A 10,968-nucleotide genomic window follows, 5' to 3' on the forward strand; every position below is an offset into this window, starting at 1 on the left:
TGTGAAATGCAGCATCAACTACTCCGTAGTTCATTCACGCTTTCCATGCCGTTCGTTTTCTAATCCCACAGAATGTTGATACTGTGTCACAGCATTATATGGCGATATGGACGATGCATCGAAATCTTGTTGACTGGCACATGCAGTTTCTTCAATGGTACAAACAATAACTTTTCCAACTACCGATTGCGTTAAAACGAATTTGGAAATAAAACCGAACAGTTGCGTCTTTATGAAGTCCACAGATAGGAATTTGTCAAACTTTTTTGGAATAAGTGTACCCTTTGTGACGTTTATGCGTTGCCCAAATCCATGATCTTCCCGTGTTTCGGACTTCAAGCTTTTTGGGACATACCAATCAAAAACAATGTGAAGGCGCTGCATAGATCTCAGAAATCTGTCCCCGAATGGTCCAATCACATTTTCGCAATAGTCAGAGAACGTCTTTGACGATCTCGGGTGAAGTATGTGTACGAGTGCTGCACCATCAATAATCAGAGCTGAAACCTTAAGGTCAGAGTTGAAGTCTGGGTGTTTCTTGCTACCATACTGTACCAAACAAATGAGGACATCTAGTTTGCTGGTGGCTTTACCCTTCCTTTCGAATTCAGAAACTGACGGCGGAAAATGGTTGTTTTGGTGTGAAAAGAAATCCTCCTTATCACCAACACGATTTTGACTTGCTACATAAATTTTACAAAAGTAATTGGAGTCATGTTTAAGATCAGTGATTTTAGTTTTATGTTTGGAACCTGGAATTTTCAAACTGTGGAACAATTCAAATTTGTTTCTTTTGAAAGGCTCATGGATTGACTAACAAAATATGAAAAAGTAAAAACAATATAAAATCTTGTTATTCCGAGTTTTCTCAAATTTTGGAATGTTTCCTTTCTTTTTTCATTAATTTTTAAACTTTTTTTTGTTTATTTTTATTTTCGCTACTTTTTGTAGTTTATTTTATATTTTTTAAATAGTTCGTTCTTTTTATATAGATATTATTAGATATTTCTAAAAAAAAAAAAAAAAAAAAAAAGAACGAACTAAAGTAAAATTTCTCCTGATTTATTGATTTTTCTTTTTTCTTTTTTCACTCTTTAAAAAATTATTTATAGTCCTTAATAAAAAGCGTCCACCATTTGCAATGTCATTGCAAAGTCCAATAGTTAACAACCTGCCATGTTTGTATTTATTCGTCCGAATTCGGTATTATTACGACCGTAACGTAATACAATGGCGTCAACAAGACACAAATCTTTCTTATCTTTAAGACCAATTAAACAAATCTTAATAGCTTAACGGTTTGTGTTTCGATTGTTTTACATACAGGAATATATAGCCTTTAGTCGTGCAAAATGATTTGTTGGTGTCCGGCAGTGAAATATTGTTACGTCAAAAAACATCAACCGACCGCACTAAAACTGAAATGGTATTCACTCAGGCTTGGTCGGGAAATGCGTGCGATCGCACTCTGATCTTGACCACGCATACAATATTTATTTGCGACAACTTACCCACGGCTTCATAGATGTTTGAGAACATTCCAGTATGTTTCCATGTTTGTCCGCATAACAAAAAGTTTTAAAAATATACGCAAAAAAAATAACTTTAATCTTTTCTAATTAAATGATTTTATATTGGCGAATTCTTTAAAAAGATTCGCTAATATAAATTTGCTTTATTTTAATACGTTGACTTATTGTTGGAGCCACACACACACAGATATTTAAAAGATTTAATAAAATGACAGCGTATAAACTTTTTCATAACATATATTGATCTATATTATTAAAAAGTTTTACGCTACCTTTTTATTAAATTCAACTTATTTATTTAATCGTATAACAAGAATATGACAATCAAAGATATATAATGCTATATATGTTATGTATAATGCTATATGTTTTATATAGTGCTATATATGTTATGTATGTATATATATATATATATATATATATATATATATATATATATATATATATATATATATATATATATATATATATATATATATATATATATATACATAGCAGTAGACAATATTGTTTCGTCCTTCAGGACTCTTTAGTAATGTACATAAATATAAAATTATGTAAAACTCTTTAGTAATGTACATAAATATAAAATAATCGGACGGATAAACATTTTATAATAAACTGTTTATCCGTCCGATTCAGATATAGCTACTATAATCAGTGGCAATGCTAGCATTAGCTGAATCAAGGCAAAGAACTCTTCGCTTATCTAAGAAAATATCCACAGCGCGACTTAAAATATCATCGCGTTGTGTTGAGTAAAATTCGTGTCATTCCCTGCTATGATTATAGAGTCTTTCATTGTTGAGTGGTTCATATTTAAACGCCTATCAGTCAAAATCAGAGTCAAAATACTGAAAACGCGTTCGACAGCTGAATTAGAACCAGCAATACACATCAGAAGTTCAACTAGAAGACTCAAGTTTGGAAACTTAACTTTATGATTAAGAAAAATATTCTGCCATATTTGCAATGGGGTGAGTGCAAAGGTGTACTGCGCATTTGTTATTAGTTTTACAGCTCTCCATTCCGAAAAAACCATTTTAAAATCCATTCCTAATTATTCTAGAGGGTAAAAAAATTCGTTTAGTAATAAAGATATGCTAGCATCACCATACATGCTGTCTGCTGTCCATACTTGCGGATCTAACCAATCCATTAATTTGAATATGGGATTTAACAGCGAACTTAATCTATCGTTTATCAATAGCAGAATGATTTCAATTGCAAATTTTCTTACTTTAATGGCAGAATGAATACATTCAAAGTTAAGATTAGCCATATTGTTGAGTTCAATCTCAACAAACTCTGGGTTTTATTTTTTCAATTCGTTACCTTCTTTGAAATACGAAGAAACAAGGTTGAACCAATTTTTTTATTGATTATAAACTTGAGCAAATATGAATCAATAATATTATCAATATCTTCATTGCTTAATTCCCCTAAGCTTGCCTTTGTTTTATCCACCGCTGGTTTTAACTCATTCACCATTAACATTTTTTTTTCAAAAACCAATGATAATGGTGATAACTTTTCTAAGATGTCCAAATAACTACAAACCATACATAATAGTCTGTAGTCATGCAACCGTTTGAAAAATCCAGAAAATTTAGCACGCTTACCTGCTTTAGTATCGCGATCAGCAAGAGCATTGTCGAAACCCACAATAAGCGAAGGCCAATTATGTAAAAGTTTTGTAAAGCCGCGTCTCCTGTGACTTATAAAGCGCGTTCCAAAAATTTTAGGTAAGGTATAGTATGTAATGTTCAAAGCCTCAGTAGCTTTTTTAACTGCGCATTTTAGTTTTCCAGAATTGCGAAATAAATCAAATATGGAAATGTAAAAGCGTTCACACTCTTTACACTGGGAAATACCTTTCACAGCATCTTTTATTGCTAATTCTAAACGATGCACGTAGGAGTATTTGACGATTTTAGCTGGCCAAAATTATTTCTCTCTTTTTAACAGCTGAAAACTTTACCATATGACAAGAAATTGTAAATTAAATGTTTTTTGTACAAATCCAAGCCAGTGGCGTTCAATATAGGGGAAAGATGGGTACTTTAGGGATTACATTTTATTCTATTCAATAGGATTTGAGGAAATAAAAGATATATTGTTTTTCAAACTTTATTATGGTAAATAACATACTATATTTTGATATTTAATTAGATTCCACTTCGTCATTGTCAGAATATTCTTCATTCTCGTTGTTTTCAGTGTCGGAATCTTGGACTTCTCGAGGAAGAAGCAATTCCACAGCTTCTTTTGAAAAAGGCTTTGTAAGTTTGTGTTTCATTCTCCCAATACTGGACAACAGAGGGTCGGATGTTAACTATAACCTATTGATGATATCTTGGTTACAATCTTTTCTAGAAATTTTTCTAGCATAGCTAAGTCTGTACTCCCGGAAATGTTTGTTTCTGGCTTCGGCAGCCTCTTCCGACAATTGTCCAATTGGCAAAAGCGCATTCTCTACTATATCAGGACCATGTACTGAAACTTTATGCAGAGTTGGAGTCATTGGACACCAGGGGTATAGTTCAACATAAAGCTTTGCAGTATCCAAAGTATACTGTCTGAACTTTTCTACATCAATCTTGTGGCCACTGGAAATTACTTCTAGGATAATTTTCATTCTGGAAATTAAACGGAAGTCTACTCCAGTGATCTGCAGATGTTTCCGGGTCGTTGAAGAATCTCCTGCTTGTGTTGCCGTTATTGGTATTCCCAAATCCAACCTTAGGTATGTCGACAAGAATACCCATTTTGCTCTTGAATTCATCTTGGATTTTCTTTTTCCTATCTGAGAAGAGTCACTTCTCATCTGCATTCAGCCTTTTCTGCCATTTTTTACAGGCAATTTATATGATAGGTGAAGGAGACTTTCAAAACACCGTATTTTAGCATGCAGAATGGATAGTCCAATATTGTAGCTGCTTTGATTGTCAACACATGTTCTGTCCAAATCATTAAATTGTCTTGATGTTGCTCCACAAATATAACATCGCATGGTCGATAGTTAACATCATCACATGTTCTACTGCTATGTCTTTAAGTTGAGTTGGTTTCAAGCCTGCAATTTTGTTTTCCATGTAAGCAATTTCTTCAGCTATTACATCAGCAGTTTCTTTTATGAACCTAATTCGAATTGGCCTGCAAAACCTTGGAGACGATGGTGTAGGGTTTTGCCAGATAACCTTTTTATTTACTCCACAAGTTAGCTGTAATGGAACCATTGAGCATTGAAATATACTGGCATCAGAATTAGAGTCATCCTCAAACTTTTGATTAAACTGTGTCTGCGGGGAGCCATCACAACCCCATTTCGTAGATAATTTCATATGTTTACGCCCACTTTCCGTTAGAGTCTTGATAACTTCTTCTAAATACATCACCAATCTTTCGGCAGTATGGTTTAACAGACTTTGTAAGTCTACTTCAGCTAAACTTTCTGTGACTGTGAACGAATCAGGATCAGGATAGCATGTTTTTTTTTCTTCGACCAAAATACTGTAGCAGGGCCATTGCTTCTTGTCACTTGTACGTACGATTTCATATTGAGATTTTGTTAGGCCTGCGTCAGTAAATATTAAAAGAGCCTCTAACGGTGTCAATGATTTTTTTGTAGGTTCAAGACTGCTGCGATAGGCTTTTTTATACTTTCCCGCTCGTTTAGGAGATGTTTTAAGATCTTTGAGGACGGTTGCAGCACTTCTTTTGCCACTTGTTGTCAAACAAGTTTTAGCTGCAAAAACAATAGCTTCTGGTTCCACATCTTTCCTGAGCTATTCTGTTTTTCTCCTCTTTGAACGTTCACTAGAATCGACAAAACTTTTTCTTGGTCGTCCTCCTGATGATGGAGTGGATGGGGTACCCGGTGTTTGGAAACTCCCTTGCAGCCAAGGACTATGCTTCTTAATAAATATTTCATGAGTTCTGGATGAAGACGACCACATTTTTCTAAAAATAGCTTTCAACCTCGACATTTGACGCTTGTATACTGTTTTTAGTTCTTCGGTATATTGATTTCTTGATAACAAATTTTGATCAGCTAAGTCCATTTTTTCATTGAAATTTGTAGCCTCCTGCTGCTGAATACTGTTGTAGAAATCCAAACGAGAGATTGTTTGCATTCCTGATGACCCATCTAGAAAAAAAAATTAAGTTGAAAAATTCATCTTGGACCTTGATGTGCTTAGAACATGATTAAAATTTAGATGGCATCAACAGGCAGTTGAAATTAAGATTTTTGAATAGCTAGTGGTATAAACTCATAGAAAAACGAAAAAAACTACAACTTTTTTACGCACTACAACTTTTTCACTTTTAAAGTCAAAATTTACTTTAAAATTCGTTAAAAAAATGCTACGTTTCATGGTACATAACTTTTGTGGTAATTAATATTTCAAAACGGTAGTAAGAGTAAATAATGTACATACCTGTCATAGATTTATCCATGATATAACACTGTAAAACTTCTGTTGTAAACACTTGTACACAGCTTCAATAAACACCACTAAAATCGCTCGTAAATAAAATGAACCACGCAGATATAGATCGGATATTTAACTAGACTGTGTAGTTCCAATGACTACTTTTATAACCAAACCATTAACTGCTCATTAAGCGACCATTATCGAGAGATAATAAGGGTAGGTAATTAAGTGGGTACGGCCACTTTTAATAATTCCAATTTTGGCCAGCTAAAATCATCAAATACTCCTACGTGCGATGGTTTACGCAGTGAATTTTTATCAGCCACATTCTATCTTTTTTTAATTGTGTTAACACGCCATTATAAATTCCATGATATATTTTCATATTGTTAATATCACATAATAAAACATCTTTAGAATGTAACATAATATATGTAACATTATATAACAGATGTTATACTATTATATATATATATATATATATATATATATATATATATATATATATATATATATATATATATATATATATATATATATATATATATATATATATATTAGAATAACATCTTCATAAGATGTTATATTATGTGGTGATTTGTATTATGCAAGTCTCTGTACAAAAATATAACTGCACAGTCCCTGTACAACAATGTAACACCTTATAAAGATATAATATTAATGCTGTTAAATTTATTTTCTTCTTCACAAACGTTTTTTAAAAAGGTGTATGCCTTATTAAGTATTATGATCATAATTTATATCGTTGTATTAACAGCTTTTTAAAAGTTTAGTCAAAATAGATATTCCAATTATTCTAGCTCCACATGATCAAGATCAACTTTGGCATAAGACTCAGCATGTTGCTTTAAGCGGTTACTCTGATGTGGAATGCCTTCAAAAGTTTTGTTTACCAAAAAGTAATATAAGAGATATTGTCAGCACTTTACACAATCATTTGTCACTAATCAGATTGAGAAGCAACCCAATTTCTTCAGAAGCAAAAGTACTGATGGTGCTAAAGCTTTTATCAACTGGGAGTTCTCAAGCAGTAATTGGAAAGAATTATTAGTCATTGCAAAAAAGATTAGCTATAATCTTATGATTCTTTATTGTTAAATATGCTTGTTATTAATGGATTGTTATGAATGGAGTTTAAAGGTGATGCTTTATACAGGGTTTTATTTCAACCTGGAATACCTAGTAAACCTTGAGGTTGCAAAAATCCCAGAGAAAACCTTGTTGTTAATTATATGTAAAAAAATTATTTAATTTATGGAGAGACTTCAATTTCACAAAGTGCAACATATTTATTACAAAAATTAAAGTTTTTAAAATATTTTAAATAGCACATCATAGTTCTTCAAAGTTTGAAGTTACAAATTCTTTATAATGTAATTTTAAATCAGATTAAGCAAATCTGATTAGGGCCTTCGAAAAGGGGGGGCCACAGGGGGCAAGTTGACCCGGGCCCCAAGCTTAAAGGGGCGCCGGATAACTCATCATAAATTTTTTTTTTACATTAAATAGAAAACATATTAATGACTAACAATGTGAAACCTGCTTAGTTTTTGTATTTGAGGTTTAAACTTTAGTATTCGGAATAAAAATGCACGAATTGTAAAAATATCACAAAATAACATTCAATAAGATTTATAGGTGGCATTAGAATCTATGAGCGAAAAAGTATGCTGACCTCATTTTTCGTCTGCTAAACCTGAGAAGGTGAAATCAAAAATCTTTTACTTGTGCCCCGTTTTTTATTCTCTCATTATAACTTCCTTGATGTCTAATTAGAATGTAAGCGTCTTAAACGGATTAGGGGCACTTGGTCGCAGATTTTTCAAGAGGCTGTAGCTGTAGCAAGACCCCTAGGATTCGAAACTGAACTCGCTACTAAAAGGAAGCGTAAACCGAAGCGCTTTCACGATGAGGCATCAAACACAGCCCATTTTCATGACAACCAAAAGAAAGAATTCGAATAGAACTTTTTAAATATTGATTGGATAATGATCTTTCCATTCAAGAAAACAAATGTTGATTTAAATGTCAGTTTTGATTAGTGAATCATTACTATTCTACAGCTTTATCCAGAGAATTGATAGTAACGCAGAAATACAATGTGTTGTTTCAGAAATTGATAGGGGAACATGGGGCAAGATAACGAACGTTTTGAAAAGCACTTGTATCTTATTCAATAACTTTTTCAATAAGTAAAACTTTATCAAAAAGTGCAAAAAAAATTATTATGCGCCACATATGTATAAAAAAAACCCATATAAAAATTAAAAATAGCCTGGAAAAAAATCATTAACCAAAGTTACCTCAAATTATCATCTTGCCCCGTATGCGGGGCAAGATGGCGACTTTGAAAAAAGTAAATTCCATCATACCATTACCTTCTCAAATAACACGATATCATATATTCTAGTTAATAAGATATGTAATACAAACGGTTATGTAATTTTTTAATCAATTAAACTATATATTTATATTGAGCTATGCAAAAAAAGTCTACTAATCAGTTTTTAGCAAATTCCAACACAACAAAATAAAGTAAATGTCAAACAAAATATTTTAGTGCATAATAAAGCAATCTAATAATGTCTAAGCTACACAAAAGTTATTACAGTACAGGTTTATGGTAAAACATGTACTTTGGCAAATCGACAAACGAGTCATCTTGCCCCGTTCATCTTGCCCCTAGGCTACTTAATCTTCAAAATGACTCAGAACTCTACATAGATAAGTTATCTTAGCTTAATACTACTTGTATGGCTTCCAAATTGAACAAACTGAATGAGAAATTCTTGCTTACCTTTGGCTGCTGATGTAATGATGAAATAAATCAAATACAAGTGGATAAATTTTTTCCTTCTTAATTTAGGAAAAACCTTTTTAATAATTATCTTTGATTCCGAAAATAATATTTATAAAGAAAGCATAAATAAATCTAGTCGATGTAATCTACTTCCCTTTCAGCTACAGTCAGATTTCATATTTATTTGAGTTTTGAAAATAACAATATTTTGAAATATCTTGGCTTGAAAAGGGGCACCATTCTCCAATTTTGACCCGGGCGCCTTTGACGCTCTCGAAAGCCCTAAATCTGAACCCCTATTTTCTTCTTTTTTATATCAAATTGAATGTAAGATTTGCAAAATTGCTTAATGCTATTGCATATATTGTTTTGGTAGTGAAATGCCTTAAATAATGTGCTAATTTTTTAAGCAAAAAAGAGTGTAGATAACTTGTTTTATCTAATTAGGAACAAATTTATTTTATATTAATAATAACTCATAAATTCAGTTATTTTATAACTTGATAACGGCTTGTTATTTTACCAGTTTACGGTTCTTTACCTAATAATTTTGTTTTTTTTTGTTACAGTAGTTATATGAATTCATCTTCAGAAAAATATGGTTTGATAAAGGTTTGTAACTACGGAAACTTGGTTTATTAAAAAAAAAATCAACTCGGTTGTTTTTTTTGCGCAAGTTTTTGCATAAGATCAGCGCAACTTATGCGAAACCCTAACTTAACGGAAATGCTGCGAAACATTAGTGAATACCAAATAGTTACAAGAACTTACGATTTCCGTAATCTTAGTTGAGCTGCGCAAAAGTTACGAAAGTTTAGTGAAAAAGCTCCCAGATTGGCATCTTAGTATTGATAGTATAATGCATTAGGGTTGAATTCTTTTATGGCGTGCATGCACATGATATCGAGGTTTAACTCTGTTAAAAGTTCATAACTAGTTTTGTTTTTTAAGACTTTTGTTACAAAATTATGAATTAGCGTTTCGATGATTGGCTTATGCCAATCATCAAAACGTTGATCGAAGATTTTTAATAACGAAATTATTTACGATGGCTTCATGGTTAGACTTTGTGGCTAAATTTATGGTATTCAGAGTTTAGCCATAGTTTTTGCCAAGTTTTAGCTTTAGGGTTGGCTTAGTGATTCTGAACCAGCATTGTTTATAAATGAAGATAAATGCTAATGACCTTTAAGCAAGAAACTTGCCTGTGTAAGCCGATTGCTATGATTAAATTTTAGATACCATAAAATTCACGATATTTTTAAACCTTTTTTGGTTTTAATCAATTATGAGCCAATTCTCTTAGTTTTACACAACATTAGTCATTTTGCTGATTTTGCTTTGTTGATTTTATTTTGTTGATTTTGTTTTGTGGGTTTCATTTTGTGGATTTTATAAAAATTCTCTGCGCATGCAGAGGCTGAGCTAACTGTTTTAAATAATAAATATTCACTTTTGAATTCGGTTGAATAATTTTGTAAATGCAAAACTTAATTTTGTAAAAGTAAAACTTAACTTAAAAATCTTAAAACTTATTTTCTCATGTAGAGTAATGGAAAATAATCTGCTAAAATAATAGTTAATACCGCATATGCTTGCTTATAAGTCGAGAAAATTTCATCTCAAAATAGCAACTTCGACTTGTGTACAATAAAATTTCTCTAAGTAGAAAGAAATTCCGGAAATGTCAAACTGTTGCGTATTATATAAGCACCTAGCGATCCAATGTTGACAAATTAGTACATGAGCATGTTTCTATCTTAAAACCTCTTTTAGCCTATTTTCAACCTCTCCAAATATTTATCAGCATATTCAAAATGTTGTTGGTCATAAATGCAACGTGCGATCCAATTCTTAGTATTGAATCCATAATTCATCTTTTTTCAAATTTTCTGTATACTTTTAGAGCAGAATGGAATTGTTCTTTTCCAGGAAAGAAATTTACAATCGCATATTTGGTGCTAGTTATATCCATAAAGTACTTTCCTAAAACATCTTTACGCATGCATTCTATATAACTAAATTTTTCAGCATATTTGATAAACCTATTGATAAATAGACACCTTGCCATCCAGCTATTTGTTATTAGTTTATCCATACAATTCTTTCATATTTTAAGCATAATTTCTTCATCAATAATTTTTATCAGATTCATTGAGGTATTGGGTATCATAAA

The 10,968-nt window shown here is 31.8% G+C and overlaps 3 protein-coding genes and 2 pseudogenes across 4 annotated transcripts in view; all 5 read right to left on the minus strand.

Annotated features, from left to right (window-relative positions):
* The window catches only part of LOC145186651 (mannosyl-oligosaccharide glucosidase-like), a 405,622-nt gene that overhangs the window by 278,063 nt on the left and 116,591 nt on the right, over positions 1-10,968 (minus strand). The window lies entirely within an intron of this gene.
* LOC149884515 (dynein axonemal assembly factor 4-like) overlaps positions 1-10,968 on the minus strand; it is a 381,661-nt gene that overhangs the window by 254,102 nt on the left and 116,591 nt on the right. The window lies entirely within an intron of this gene.
* LOC145186554 (uncharacterized) overlaps positions 1-10,968 on the minus strand; it is a 246,865-nt gene that overhangs the window by 119,306 nt on the left and 116,591 nt on the right. The gene's annotated exons all lie outside the window — the stretch shown is intronic.
* Positions 2,171-6,335, minus strand: LOC149884528 (zinc finger protein 862-like; annotated as a pseudogene).
* On the minus strand, positions 4,638-5,779 carry LOC149884529 (uncharacterized; annotated as a pseudogene).

This window comes from Hydra viridissima, unplaced genomic scaffold (assembly GCF_058129835.1).
Source record: "Hydra viridissima isolate aposymbiotic clone 2 unplaced genomic scaffold, HvirCarnegie_v1 scaffold_8, whole genome shotgun sequence".
NCBI classification, from domain to species: domain Eukaryota; kingdom Metazoa; phylum Cnidaria; class Hydrozoa; order Anthoathecata; family Hydridae; genus Hydra; species Hydra viridissima.